Source organism: Vanessa atalanta, chromosome 11, assembly GCF_905147765.1.
Source record: "Vanessa atalanta chromosome 11, ilVanAtal1.2, whole genome shotgun sequence".
NCBI classification, from domain to species: Eukaryota; Metazoa; Arthropoda; class Insecta; order Lepidoptera; family Nymphalidae; genus Vanessa; species Vanessa atalanta.
Genome location: NC_061881.1, coordinates 2,991,457 through 3,007,022, shown reverse-complemented (window position 1 = coordinate 3,007,022; position 15,566 = coordinate 2,991,457).

The window sequence follows — 15,566 nt, the reverse complement described above, 5'->3', positions numbered from 1 at the left end:
GCCGTTTCGCTGTTGTGAAGAGCTCAGTGTGATAATAGTTAAAGTTTTCTTTTTAACAGAGATCCGCAGCTTTAATGAGTTCCTATTCAATTACTTCCTCTATCTTGATTTTTACTTAACTTTTATAGAAATCAAATAGACATTACATAAAATTAGTTATTATGGAATTTATGGATCTCGACGTAAATCATATAGACATACATCATGTAAAAGTTTATTATCTTTTGAAATTAAAAGTTGATGCTTTTGTTCCTTATTCGAGACAAAATATTATTAGAAAATATTTGAGATGCTGGCAGGCTAAAAATAAGATTTTGATCCGTAAGAATTGAAAAAAAAATGTCCTCAACAATGCTACCTACTTGCTACGGCTATAGCTAAGAATCATTCAAGTGTTGCCGTTACAAAAAAATAAAACAATATATCCCCAAAATCGATAAAGCAAAAATTACAAGGAAAATTACGAACACTCACAACGAGTTCTTAAACAAAATAAAAGTGTCGTTTTTAAATAACAAATATTTATTATTTAATAAAGGACATTCATTAGAACAAACTAAAAGAGCTACAATGCATTTCAACAACAATCCTCTGTACAGATTCCATTCGTATGCTCTTCGTTTCAACACACTCTCGAAGCATCTAATAATAATGCTTAGGAATTCTTACAAAGGTATTCGGTACAATTCTTCTAGAGAGAAAATAAATATCAAATGGAGTAACCCTGTCTGTTATACGGAGGCTTGGTTACGTCGAATTGTGGCAACATTGCTTTTATTGTAAGCGGAAACTCCTTCTTTGACTTTTGACTTCGCTCGCGTGGAGTTTTAGAGAGATGAGAGTTTTTTAATTATCCCCTAGTAACCCTTCATCCCTTCATTTGCGGAGATAAAAAAGAGCACTCTCTTTGATCCAGGATATAAACAGATGGTTAAAAAACATACAGTAACTTCGACTCAGATTTCATTATAGCGCAACCCTTATCATTTTACATGAATAAAATTGCCAGTTTCAAAAACATATGATTAAAATTACATATATAATATTTCATACTAATATTAAAAATTCAATATTAAAAGTGAGTTTGTTTATACGTTTGTTACACTTCCACATCTTAACTACTCAGCCGACGATTATGACATTTTGCATCAAATGTCAGAAAACGACGTGCCACCTACCCTGCCTCCTCACATCAACTCAGAAGTAAAACCGTGGGTGGAAATAAGATTTAAATAAAAATAATTGGTCGACATAATTGGATTCTAATATTAATGCATCATCTCTATTTTAATCAAACGATTCATTCGTTGATGATATCAATATCAAAAACAATATTTCATATTTATTAAATTTTTATAAAGCTCATTTGCTTCTTACATAAAATTTTTGTATACTCTTTGTGCTAACTCATATAGAAACAGTATCAATCGTAAAAATTAAAATCAATAACATATTTTGTGACATGTTTGTGTGAACAGTACATATGTGGCGTGGTATATATTTAAGTGAAATAAATAAAATTCATGAAATAATAAGATTAAATGTTCATAATATATTATGATACTTTTAGCTCTATTTTTGCAACCTTATTATATAGTTTTAATTAAAATTTTCTTTTGATATTAGATGTAGCAGCAAAAAGAAATATTTAAATGTCCGTCAGTATTGTCGAGGCTCTAAAAAGTTTAATTAAAGTAAGTAACCCTTGTAATTTACATTTGTTTGTCGCTGCCTACATTTTACGACCTTGGCGAATGAAATTTTTTGCTGCAGATGCTGTTATATATATCTGACTTTTCTTGTCATAAAATTTAATAGAGTAAGCGAGAAAATCATTTTCTTTTTAGTTTTTTTACTATCGTAATTGCAATACGATAGGACTTTTAACGATGAATGTCTGAATATGTTTTTACATTAATACACTTATTTAAGTAATCCAAATTAATTGGATCCAACGCGTTATAACTGATTTAGTTATATAAATATAGCTATATGTAGCCGTTAGCCATCAAACATGTGTTAACATGTAATAATCACAACACATTAAAATATTAAATATTTTGTTTTACATGTGTTAACATGTAAAAATCACTACACATTTAGTCTGAAAATACTGTTTCCACCAAATTAAAAAAATATATCATTGAACAATACTATACTTAGTATTGGCCAATTTTAATGATTATCGAGTCGTCGATTGATACCGTACTTTTTAAACAAGACCAAGAAGCATTCTGTTATTCATTTCAAAAAGTTATAAAAATAATAATACTGTTTTTGAAATAAGAAATTAATTTTCCTTTTTCAAATCGCATGCTAAAATTTGTCAAAGTATTCTTAAAAAAACAGTTTATACAACGCAAATAAGATTACTTTGCTGAAAGCGAAGAAAAAATTAGTTCCATAACATTCAGTTTTATTACCGCCGTCCATCCACGATGAAATTCAGGGGTGACGCAAATGGCTGAAATGACGTCGTTCCGTCTTCCACAAGGAAAAAGTTGTAAAGTAAGACGTTGAATGATTATTTGAAAAATAAAAACTGTTACTAAATATATTTAACTTGAAAAAATACATTTTTGTTTTATGTTTTGCGATGTATTTATTTATCCCTAAATGTGTTTTTATAAATATCAATTTAGGTTTTTAAACAATAAATTTAACTGCAATAAATAATTGAAAACATGCATGATGTCTTTAATTTATTAAATATATATTGTTGATAATTTATACATCAAAATTTAATATTCAAGAAAAAAGTAAAGAAACAAATAAAGTATTGAAGTTTCTTGTATGAATACATAATTGAATTATTTACTTATTTATATATAAGATAACTTATAAAGGTCATAGACGATAAGATATTGGATAGACAACTATAATTTGTATATGTTTTGATATATAATTTAACGTAGTTGGAGAAAATATCACCAGACTATTTGTATTTTCAGGCAAACATTGATAATACTATGATCCTTATTGAAATAAATAATAAAGTATTTTATTTCATTGCGACATTCGCAATTTGGATCAAATATAACAAATAGATTAATATGATGTCTGAAAGAACGAATAAGGAAAATATCATTGGACAGAGAGCTACTGACACACATCTGCCCAAGTATTTTTTTTTTATTTTAGATTTAAATTGATAAAAAATGTCTTTCAATATTGATTTGTTTCTCTTTATTTAAAACATACCTCGTGGCAAGACATTCTCATACGAATTGTTTATCACAATGAGAGTAGCGATTTTAGTAGTTTTAGCTTAAATGTTAATTTAACAGGATTAATTGACGAACTTATCTCAAATTCACCGATGTAGATCTTTAGAAATGTAAACTTATATTATGTAATAAAACACTGATTTAAAATTATTTTTACTGTCACCCGTAACTGCTCTAACTGCTTTTAATTCTGCTTACTCAGCGTATCTCGTATAATAGGCCTGCAATTTCAATGGCTTTTATATCCTCAAAATCGAAAAGCAACAATTCAGAATCAATTTTCTTATTTAAGCGCTAAATAATTTCCTGGTTAAAATCTGGTCTGCTGCTATCGTCCTACCATTTATATGTCCTAATCGCTTAACTTTTTGATGACTCCATGGGGGCTGATATCAGGCGATAGTATAATGACATATCCATTGTACCTCCAGCTATATGGCGGGATATGTCAGTAAAAGGATAAATGTGAAGTATGTGTTGCTTCGACGGGACAATATGAATCATGATCCCCATCTTAATTAGTATTATTATTAGCAGTTTGTAGTCGATGTTCCACTTCAAGTAATAATCGCTTACTTCAAGTAAGCCGTGAAATTATATGATTTTCAGCAAACCTTTTTGCAAATCACATTAACAAGTATTTACTAAAAATTTAAGTGAATATTACTCATACTTTAAAGAGCTTTAAACGGATTTAATAACTAAAATTACTACGAGACTGTGCGTCGAATTCGAATTCCAAAGCAGAACAAACATTAAATCAGCTTCGGATCTGTAGCTTTAAATCGTTTCCTTTGTGGAAGCAATTGTGCCCAAATTATAAACGAATAGTACGTTATTGAAGTACCACTCAGAAACTAACAAGAAACGAATCACGTTTAAACGTAAATAATACTTTCAAAATTATTTTATATAAAAACTCGTCTACATAACATTCGTATTTATATGCAGGCACGATACAATTTTAGTGACTGGAGATAATATTGTGCCGTTTCTTGTTATTTTTGACACATCTGTCGACGCTGTATAAAAGTAGAAATATATTAATTAACTAGTTTATATATTTTTTAGTTTTATCATTCTCTTATTTTAGAAGTTACAGGGGGGGCACATTTTTCTACTTTGGAAGTGTCTCTCGAGCAAAGTATTCAGTCTAGAAAAAATGATATTAGGAACCTCAATATCACCAACAAAATTTAATGTTTTTACTATTTTTGTGTGAAAATCTGAATCCGGACGGACGGACGGCAGACAGACAGACAGACAGACAGACATGACGAATCTATAAGGGTACCGATTTTGGCTTTTGGCTACGGAACCCTAAAAAAGGTACACCGAAATACTCACATTTTGAGTTACTCCGCGTTGACTTTTGACTTTTGAGGGTTGTCTCGTGTTTCGTGAATTTATATGTATCAAAGATATATTTTAAATTATTTTTGGGGTTTTCCGCATTTACAGTTGCAATCAAAGTTCCACCGACCTAGCACAAAATACAAAGATTTTATTAAATTTATCATCATTCAAAAACTAATTTTTGTTATTCCATACCTTCAATGAGATATAAAAAAAATATTCTAAAGTTCCACAGTTGAATTAAAACAGATAGCTATTTTTTTTTACCCTGCCGGCTATAGGGTAGTGTGCGTTAGGGTTAATTTAAGCTTTGGGGACACACTTTTCTCACTAAAGTACAATGGTGACCTCAAACTGGGCAGAAGAAAAGCATTTACTGCCTTTACTCCGGAACGAAGATTATATTATTTATAAAAAGGCAAGCTTTTATACAAAAAGTATATTATCAGAAGTACACTTCAACAAATATACGAAATGTACATACTAACTTAAAACTATATTCACAAAACCAAATAAATTCTATAATATTATAAAAGAAAACTATACACAAATAATAATACTCATTCATATAATATTCTCAATTCATTGAACATATTATCTTGGCATGACTCAACTATCCAACTTCGTAAAATAAAAGGAAATTATCAATACATTTTTTTTATGTCCTTCTCCTTAATTTATGAACCGAATTGGACATTATTTTTTTGTTTGAGAGCGTATACTTACCATTAGGTGCCGTTTTTAACTTTTATTCACTGTTATATAAGATCAAACTAAAAAATGCACGTATACATATACGTATAGCTTTTTGTATAACTGATACACGCTTTATTAAACAAGACGAAATGAATATTCATTTCATTTTGCATATATTGCACCAGATAAATGTCAAACGCAGGATAATTCTATTTAGCTGATGTTCAGCGAAGCGGTATCATTGAAGTCCTCGTGCTGTTTTATTAACTCATGTTTCATTACGCTGAAATACAATATCTTAAAAATCATATTAATCTTGATACCAATTTAATAAATTTGATGATGTACTTTGACGTTTTAAAGTAAAAATACTGAAACCATGATTCAAAAATACCTATCAGTAAATATAAATGAGCAACAGAATCACATTGGTATGGAATTTAAATTAATTGAACGAATATTTATTACATTGTACGTATCCCATCCGAACGTTGGAGTTAATATTGCATTAAAAATTGTAATTGTATTAATGATATATATGTATATATATATATATATATATATATAAATGCTTTTCTGACAATTTGTACGCCTTAAGGAAGTTCGAATTGTTCGAATTCTAATTGCAAATTATATTATATTGGAAGATCTCTTCCAATATATATAATTATATTGGAAGAGCCGAGATGACCCAGTGGTTAGAACGCGTGCATCTTAACCGATGATTTCGGGTTCAAACCCAGGCAGACACCAATGAATTTTTTATGTGCTTAATTTGTGTTTATAATTCATCTCGTGCTCAGCGGTGAAGGAAAACATCTTGAGGAAACCTGCATGTGTCTAATTTCAACGAGATTCTGCCACATGTGTATTCCGCCAACCCGCATTGAAGCAGCGTGGTGGAATATGCTCCAAAAACCTTCTTTTCAAAGGGAGAGGAGGCCTTTAGCCCAGCAGTGGGAAAACTTACAGGCTGCTAATGCTAAAATGCTAATGCTAATTAATTATATTTTCGTAAGTCGATTTAAACATGAAAAGTTATGTTATCGTCATTGTTAAACTAAAACATTTTAAAATGGGTTGTTGCATTATTACAGTGTGATTATTTATACTTCTAATTTTAACAACCAATTTATATGATTAATTAATGACTACTGATATAACGCGCAAAAAGTTGTACTCTGTCTAAAATGACATCAGTTTCTATTGACCCTGAATCTGAAGTCATTAAATATGACTTAAAAAACCAATCATTATGATACGCAATTATTCTAGAATTTTATAACACTTATGCACATTTAATAAGGCAAACGTTTAGAAATATGAAAGCTTTGATATGAAAAGATGATCATTTACTTCTTGCTCAGACAAAAGTCACATATAACATTTGAGCATCGTTACCGTACATCATTAGAAATGACCAAGTTTTATGATTGAACGTTTGTTATGGCTGGATTTACACTAGGGACATTCAGGGACAACACCTACGGCGGCCAATTTTAGGGGCGGCAAAATTGGCAGATGAGATAAAAATCTTCGCGTTATTGAAAATGCTTTTCTTATCTTCCAAAATATAATTTAAAAAATATCCAATAAATTTTCGACTATGAATGAATAATTATATTTATTTAATAAGTGTTTATCCAATTACGATATAATGCAAAATTTCCATAATGGGGTGGCAATTTCTTCAGTGACTAGGGGTGGCACTGGGATAAAACTCGGTAATGTGCTATTTTTTTATTCTTCTATGTGATAGACAAAAATAATTAAATAGCGTTTATATAAGTATTAGAAATAAAAAATGTAAAATTATAGGCAACCTGGGTTTGGTGATCGGTAACAACTCGAAAATATCCTATTACTGAGCGGAACCATCTATTATTAAGGAAAATGCTTTAATGTCACTTTTAATTAACCACCACGCTGAATATGTAGGAGAATTGCATTGGCATGATGATGTTTTCCATTACCTTCGGATAAAATGCAGTATTAATCAAAATACATTAAGTTCATCAGACACGAAAATATACCAGACAAACTGATACTTTTATTTAATTCCAATGTTAAATATGACAAGAAAGGTGCTTTTATTTACTTAATATACTTATTGTTTATTATTTAGACAGATTTAAGAAATAGTTACGAAGATGTTACAACAAAATAAGAGGATTACAGTCGTGTTCGGCTCAATCGGCTTAGCAATACTGCCAAAGTGCTTGTTTCTTGAGAAAATATTGAATAACCTTTATGGAATATTATATTTCCTAAAACATGTCTTAAAACTTTTTAACCTTTGAAGTAAATAGTATAATTAAGATATTTTTAATTATTATAACGTGGACCAAATGACATTCTTTGTCAGATTGTTAATTTTGTCACATTTTAAAAACCAAATAATCCCGTTTCAAATGGCGCATAGATTAACTTGAAAACCGATACTAAATAGTCAATATAAAGTTGGAATTGCTAGTTACATGACATGACGTTATTTAAATCTACACACTCGTAGTCGTTTAACGTAGCTTAAAGTCTTCAAACAAAAAGAACTTTTCTACGAATCAGAAACAAACTTCTGATAAATCAAGAATAACGACTAGAACGCGTAAAAATTTGAATTCGTTGTATTTTAACAAAGATTTAAATCATAAAAATGATTGTATTTTGCCAGATCTTGGAACCGCCAACTGCATTTACACGAATTATTTGTTAAAACTAAAATTTACCGTAGAAGTTACTTCTGGCTTCAGAGCAATAAGGTCAAAATTTGTTAATCCGAATCCCCGAATCCTTACTTCTCTAGTGTTTGTTGCCAAAATATCATCGGTAAATAAAATATTCACGACGTTTTTATTATTTATGTTCAATGAGATTAGTTTGAAAGGCCTTGTTCTTTTATCATCTTTTGTATTTTTGTATTATTTATCTTTTATTTATCTTTCATGTTAGCGAACAATAAATGTTTTTTTTTTTTGTGGTTTTCTTTTATTATTTTGTATGGGATGGTAAGAAAGAAATCCGATGCTCGAGTTGTTTACAATGACCTAAACTAGTGGTAGTGATGTTGGTAGGTATTTTGCTAAATGTATAGGTATTTTTTACTTGGAGCGCTTGGACTATGTTCTCATCCACCGCCACCATGTTCTCATGTACCACCCACTCATCAGACATTTAACCGCCATTGTTGTATTCCGGTTTGAATGGTGAGTGAGCCAGTGTAACGTGTGATTTCGCTTGCCATCTCATCTGCTTTTAAAGGTATGTTACCAACATTCCTTTATATTTCACCTAAATCCGCTGCCTATACAGATCTAGAGGAAACATACCAAACAGACTTACGACGATAAAAGCACAATATTGAACTCTCCCCTAAAGATATATAATTCAGGAGAGAATGTATAAATTATGAAGTCAGGTATTTTTAAACTACACTGTTTTAATTTAATAACCTAGAGATTTTAGTTTTAGTTGTATTCAATATTTATAAATTATAATTACCATGTACACATACAAAAAATTATTAGAGTCGATGTAAAGAGCCTGAGATTGTTTCATCTCAGATTGACAAATTAGTTCTCTAAAACCTTATTAAATGAGACATAACTATATTCAATTATAAAGATTTATATAATTTATAATTGTAGATATTATTGTAACTAACAGTACCATCCAACGAACATACATACGTACCAACTCCTTAGTGAGATGAGATTTACACGCCTATAATTTAATTTACAAGGCTGAAACAAAAGTATCTATGACATAAAAAACAATATTATATTTAATATTTATTAAAAAAGTAAGTCACCTTAATAGTATTCAATAAGTTCAGATTAGAACGATAAAAAATACAATGATTGTATGTAATAATGGAATTCAAAATTAATTAATGAATTAAATATAACTGTATATTTTATGTAATAACTTGAAAACAAGTCAGTGATTCTTCTTGAGTCTTTACTCAACAAAAATATAAGTATACATATAACATAATATAAGCTTTAAGAATAATATTTCAAATAAAAATTATGAAAACATAACTAATAAAAACAAAATACTGCTGCAAAAACTCTCGAATCATCCAAAACATGTAGGCTTCTTCACGATTCATTTCAGCTTCCTTGCCCGGGTTAGAATGAATTATCTGTTAGATTCACGTGTTCTAACCACAGATACATTTTTTATTAGCATTAGCAGCCTGTAAATTTCCCGCTGCTGGGCTAAAGGCCTCCTCTCCGTTCCGAATTTCGTTGAAATTAGACACATGCAGGTTTCCTCACGATGTTTTTCTTTACCGCCGAGCACGAGATGAATTATAAACGCAAATTAAGCACATGAAAATTCAGTGGTGCCTGCCTGGGTTTGAACCCGAAATCATCGGTTAAAATGTACGCATTCTAACCACTGGGCCATCTCGGCTCCACAGATACATGCCTCTAATATTAGTAAAATATATGTAATATTAGTATCATGTATAATATACACGTAACAATAAGTAGAACACTATCAAGAAGCTTTCACAGATGTATTTATCTAAAATGCTTTCCAACTCGTCGGGGACACGTTTCAGATGTGGAAGTTTGAGAGCTTAATTGGGTAATATTAATATTAAGTTCGTGTGATAAAGTTTGGGTAAACTTCGAGATCTCTAATCACTTCGCTCTAACGTCCTTCCACGATTATGTCACGTATGAGATATATGATAACAAATTCCATATAATTAAATGTTTTTAACTGACTTTTAAATGTACATATACATGAAAATTGATTAATGTAATAGGACTTATACTTCTAACAACACCAACGCGTATTAATGGATATAACTACAAACTATTAGATGACTTATTAATAGCTTTTGATTTAAGTAAAATAAAACCTGTTGCTCTTTCAAACCACCTGAAATGTATGATATGAAGGAAACTTGAGCTCCAAATAAAGACATTGACTTTTTAATGCCCTAACGCCTGACGACCAACCAGTAAAATGCCAGCGAAGCCGCTGTCGAGATTTGGTCAGGGCAACGGTATTTGGGATATTTTTGGCACATAATATATATTTAGATCTCTTTTGGTTTTTAAATACTTATATGTGTTATTGGAAATATACATACTATAGATACAGGGGAGTTGGGTTAAACCCAACTTTAATTACAATATACGTTTCAGTTTCTCAGATAAACTTTTAATTAAGATTAAAAGTGTAAAAAATATATGAACTTCGAATTGAGATTGAGAAATTAGAGATTGCTTAACTCAACCAAAGCTGATCATTAATAACAATGATTGTCACTCTTAAGACAAAACTTAAGTACAAACATTAAAAAAAAACGAATTTCAATAAGATTAATATTTCGATAAGATAAGATCTTTTATTTGAGGTTACATATTTTTAACGAAAACAATACTAATCCATAAAACCACTATACATTGATCACGTACTATGTGACATCATTAAAACGAGATATGTTTACTCGAGTAGACATATAAGCCCACAGAACATACGAAACTCATCCAATTATGTAAATACGAATGAAATGAACGCGACAGACAGTAATTGACGAACGAATTCACGTACTAATAAAATTAATCTGTTGTCTCGAAAATTGCACGAAATTGCAAAACCCGATAATGAAGACTGAAACATACTTAATATGTTCGTACGTACGTATATTTAATAGCGTATCTTAAATACGGGTACATTGTATGGTGAGTATGTATTGCTGCTTCTGATTTTTTATTCTTTTCCTTTGGCACACATAACTAATTATAGTCAGTGATATAAATTTATTAATGGCTTAGAGATGGTAGTACAAATGACCAAAGATTGCGAGTTCAAATCCGGAGAGACATCACTGATTTTTTATGAGATCGATTTGTGTATATAAACCTCGTGCTCTGCGGTGACGGAAAACATCGAGCGGAAATTTGTATTTTCTAACACGCATATTTCCACCAACCAGCATTGGAACAAAGTATTAGAATAAACCCTAAACTTCCGAACCAACTCTCTGTGGCAATACTGCTCTTTATAAATGATATTATCAAAATAATTTTAACTATTAATGTTCACTGAATGGTTCTTTTTCAGATGCTATAGCTGTTATTGCATTTTTAATAGACGGACAAATATTAGAAATATTTTAAAACGAAAAAGAATGACATACATACTTCATGGTGCCATAATCTTAATTTAAATAACAATTACTGGAGTTCGACATCGTCGTACTACTTGATACTTTGATAGGCATTCACAGGTACTTGTGATCGCAATCCTTTGTACTCGGAGAGACTAGACGAGTCGTACAAATAGGCTTGCAGACATACTTGAATGACACTTCAACTGTCACTTTACGTGAAGCAGACAGTCCAAAAATACATTTTTCTGATTTTAGTTATATTTGACTTACAATATAAACGTATGGTATGCTACCATGTCTTATTAATAAAATTTGAGTCCTTGACGATTTGACTCATCATGCACTGCTTCATATATTCGTAAATAGTTGAAAAAAGTCCAATGAAAAAAACAACCGTGGATATACATCTTCATTATATTACCTTAAAAATCGAATAATAAGATTTTTTTAACCACAAAAGAAAACATGTTTCATATATTACAAATTAACATATTTTTTTAAAGTAAAAAGTAGCAATTAGAGATATTAACGTGTCGCAACTAGTGAATTAGTGGGCTGTCCAAGGAAGAAATAAATTCAAACAATTATTAAAAAATTAGCAAGGCGCAGCGCACAACTATGGAACTCAGTTGCGCTCCCGCGCTTAGATAAATGTAACTCCTATATGGCGCCGTGAACATAGCATTACAAATAAAACAGATTAATCTGTACACGGTGAATTGTGATGCCACGTCATTAGCGACAAACGTTGCAATTACGTTCTTCTTAATACACCCGTATGAACGTAATTGTAACGCAAACGCGCGTTTTCGAATACAAAAACCGTAGCGAAAACGGCACAACTTCACCTTTTAAAAAAACTTAAGGCATTTCAGATCATTAACATCCCTTTTGACATTTTCGTTATACTGGTTTTACATTAGCATTTTCACGAAACAGTGCAAACGCGAATGTAAACGATTTACTTATGTTTACGTATTTCGACGTCAGCGATGCGTCTCAGCATCGAACGACAATATGTCGTTAAAAAGTCGATAAAAAGTGGGGTATACTTTTTAATCTTCTGTGCTATTATTAATTATGGCAAAATTAAAATACTGTTTTTCTGTGTAATAATGTGCTCGACGATGGCACGAGTGAGCCTAAAGTGTGACTGATGCTCAAGAATAGCTCTAATTATGACCTTTTGTACTGACACTAAACACGACATTTACATAAAGTGGTCCATAACATTTTATGGTTGCTCATGTCATTCATATGCTGATATCAGTGTTTAAAAGAGACCACAGCGGTACATTTCTATTAACTCGTGACGCGGCATCCTGCATGTCACTGTGAGCGGTCGATAGCGTTAAGAGGAGACCGCAGGCTAACATTCCTTGTTGAACCAGGGTCAAAGTATTTGAATGTGGTAAAAGCAGCGGGAACGCGAAAATGAAACAGTACCTAATATCTCCTTTTGTCTTTTTTATATAATAATAATAATAACCACTGCTGGGCTACGGTCTCCCCTCGCTTTAAAAATAAGGTTTTTGGCACTTATTCTACCACGCTACTCCAATTAGACATGGGAATCCTAGGTGGATTCCCATGTTGCATTTCATTAAAAAGAGATACTTGCAGGTTTCGTCACGATATTTTCCTTCGCCGCCGAGCACGAGATGATTTATAAACAATAATCAAGCGCATGAAAATTCAGTACTTGGTTAAGTTTCACCTCGCAATCATCGGTTTAGATGCACGAGTTCTAACCACTGAGATATCTTGGCTCTTTTGTATATACAAGTAATAATTGTAGTTGCTAAAACACATAGCGTAACTACTGTAGCAGAAGCTAATATATCAGCGTTGCAAGTTGAACGTAAAAACTGAACTGAACTAAAACTGTGAACGATTGCGAGTGTTGTGTTTTATTATGACTTCGTAGATAAAATGCAGCGTGAAATCATACTTTTAATTAACGCAAGAGCATGGGATTAACTTTAAAAAACTTATATCAGTGTAACAAAATAACGGTTCATCATATCATTAGCTGTTTGTCAGGTTGATATTAGATATTTTTAGGTCAAAGATTATTACTATATATGTATGTATAATGTATATATCTGCTAATACATTAATTACTACAATTTTATTGGTATCTTTATTACATATATTATTTTATTTTTTTAAATTGTGAGCCGAGATGGCCCAATGGTTAGAACGCGTGCATCTTAACCGATGATTTCGGGTTCAAACCCAGGCAGGCAACCACTGAATTTGGGCATTGTCCTCTAACAATCTAGTTCCCCACCTTCCATATCCAGTCGATCATTGGTCCATGTAGCTGGAGCGCATTCTACATATGATATTCTATATATGGATATTTTATATATATATATATATATATAAATTAGAGGACAATGCCCAGCGGTGGATGACGTTAGATTGCTGATGATAAAATAATTTCAAAGAATGTATAATATAAATATATATATTATATAATATAATTGATGAAAATTTATTAAGTGTAATTTTCATCAATGTTTTCATTCGTTTCCAAAAAGATAAATAACCGATTATTATATAAAATGTCAATCAATACATTTTTTAAATCATAGTTTAACTTATTATATAGCTTAAGTGCAACGACTAATGGACATATACGCGCTGAGAAGGTAAATTAATTAAATTTTAATTTATTCGAACACTATTTTCAGGCAAAATAAGAGACAAAATGTGTTCAAATGCCGCTTTGCTAACTGTGGATGCAATTTGTGTTTATGTGGTGTAAATTCAAGGGAACTAGCAGAGAATTCCCATTTTCTCCAACTCCGCGCAATGTGCCGCCACGCGTGAGATTACACAAAAATTGTCTCATAAAAATTCCTTAACATTCAACTCGGATTTGCGTAAAAAAGACATTTCGAATAATTTTCGTACTTATGTCTTTCTTAAGCTAGTTTTATGTTTTTCAGCCCGAATGTACTGCAACCCGAATGTAATGTAATGCACGAGTAAATATATCTTTAACCGATACTGTATTATTTCACCAACAGCGTTTATTTGTTTTGTTGTATTCTTTATAAATGTAATAAAGGCTGCAATGTAAAAATAACTCGAACAAGTCATCTTTGGTCATGTACTTACTATATTTAATTTCATTAATGTTTCAATAATTATTTTAATCTATATGTGTTGAAAGTGTAGTTACGTTTAAAACTATGGCTTCGTAAACAATCGAAACATTCGATGTTTATTGAAACGATTGTACTAAACCAAACCTATCACGTTTCGATAAATAGTTTCTATTTGTATATGCAGAATATTTGCATACGAATACAATCAAACTTCCATTGAAAATAAGGTTTCATTTGTGTCTACGCACACACGCTGTATATATTTATGACGTTACTGTTCTATGAAATGATCTGTTTTTAATTATATTTTTAGGGTCGATGAACATAATCACACACATCGTGGCGCACTGACGATGTAAGCGATGGTTAATATTTTTTACAGCGCCATTGTTCATGAGCGGTGGTGACCATATACCGGTGGCCCATAAGCTCGTCCACCAACCGATGCCAAAAAAATACTTTTTTTTGTATCTTCTGCCTTACGTAAAATAAATATTAAGACATGCTCTCAAAACCCAAATAAATAAACGAGAGTAAAGTTTATCAAAAAAATATATATTTGGTACTAGTGATCTCGTTCTTTATTTTGAGAATCAGTCGGTTTATGTTTTGATATATTAATTAAATCTAAACTACTCGCTACTAAGATTTGTTAAAACATCTTACGTATTCAAACACGTTAATTTTTTTTAAATACTATATGCATAAAAAATGTCCTCGATTAATGACTAAATAAAAATTAAAAGCACGTAAGACACTTGATGGTAATGCTTTGTGCAAGACAGTCAGTGTTGGTACCACCCACTCGTGACTTTCGCTATTCTATTATATACTATTCTTTCGCTAAGTAGCATTATTGAGTAATTATGTGTCTCGGTACAAAGGAACTTACGCCTTAATTCCCAAGATTGAAAGGGTATTGTCCTGTGTCAAATATATTTATTCTCCAAATTGCATTTTGCTTAAATATTTTAAAATATCTGATGGCCTATCCTCTAATCCGCACTGCAGGTGAGGCTAAATTGCAATTCC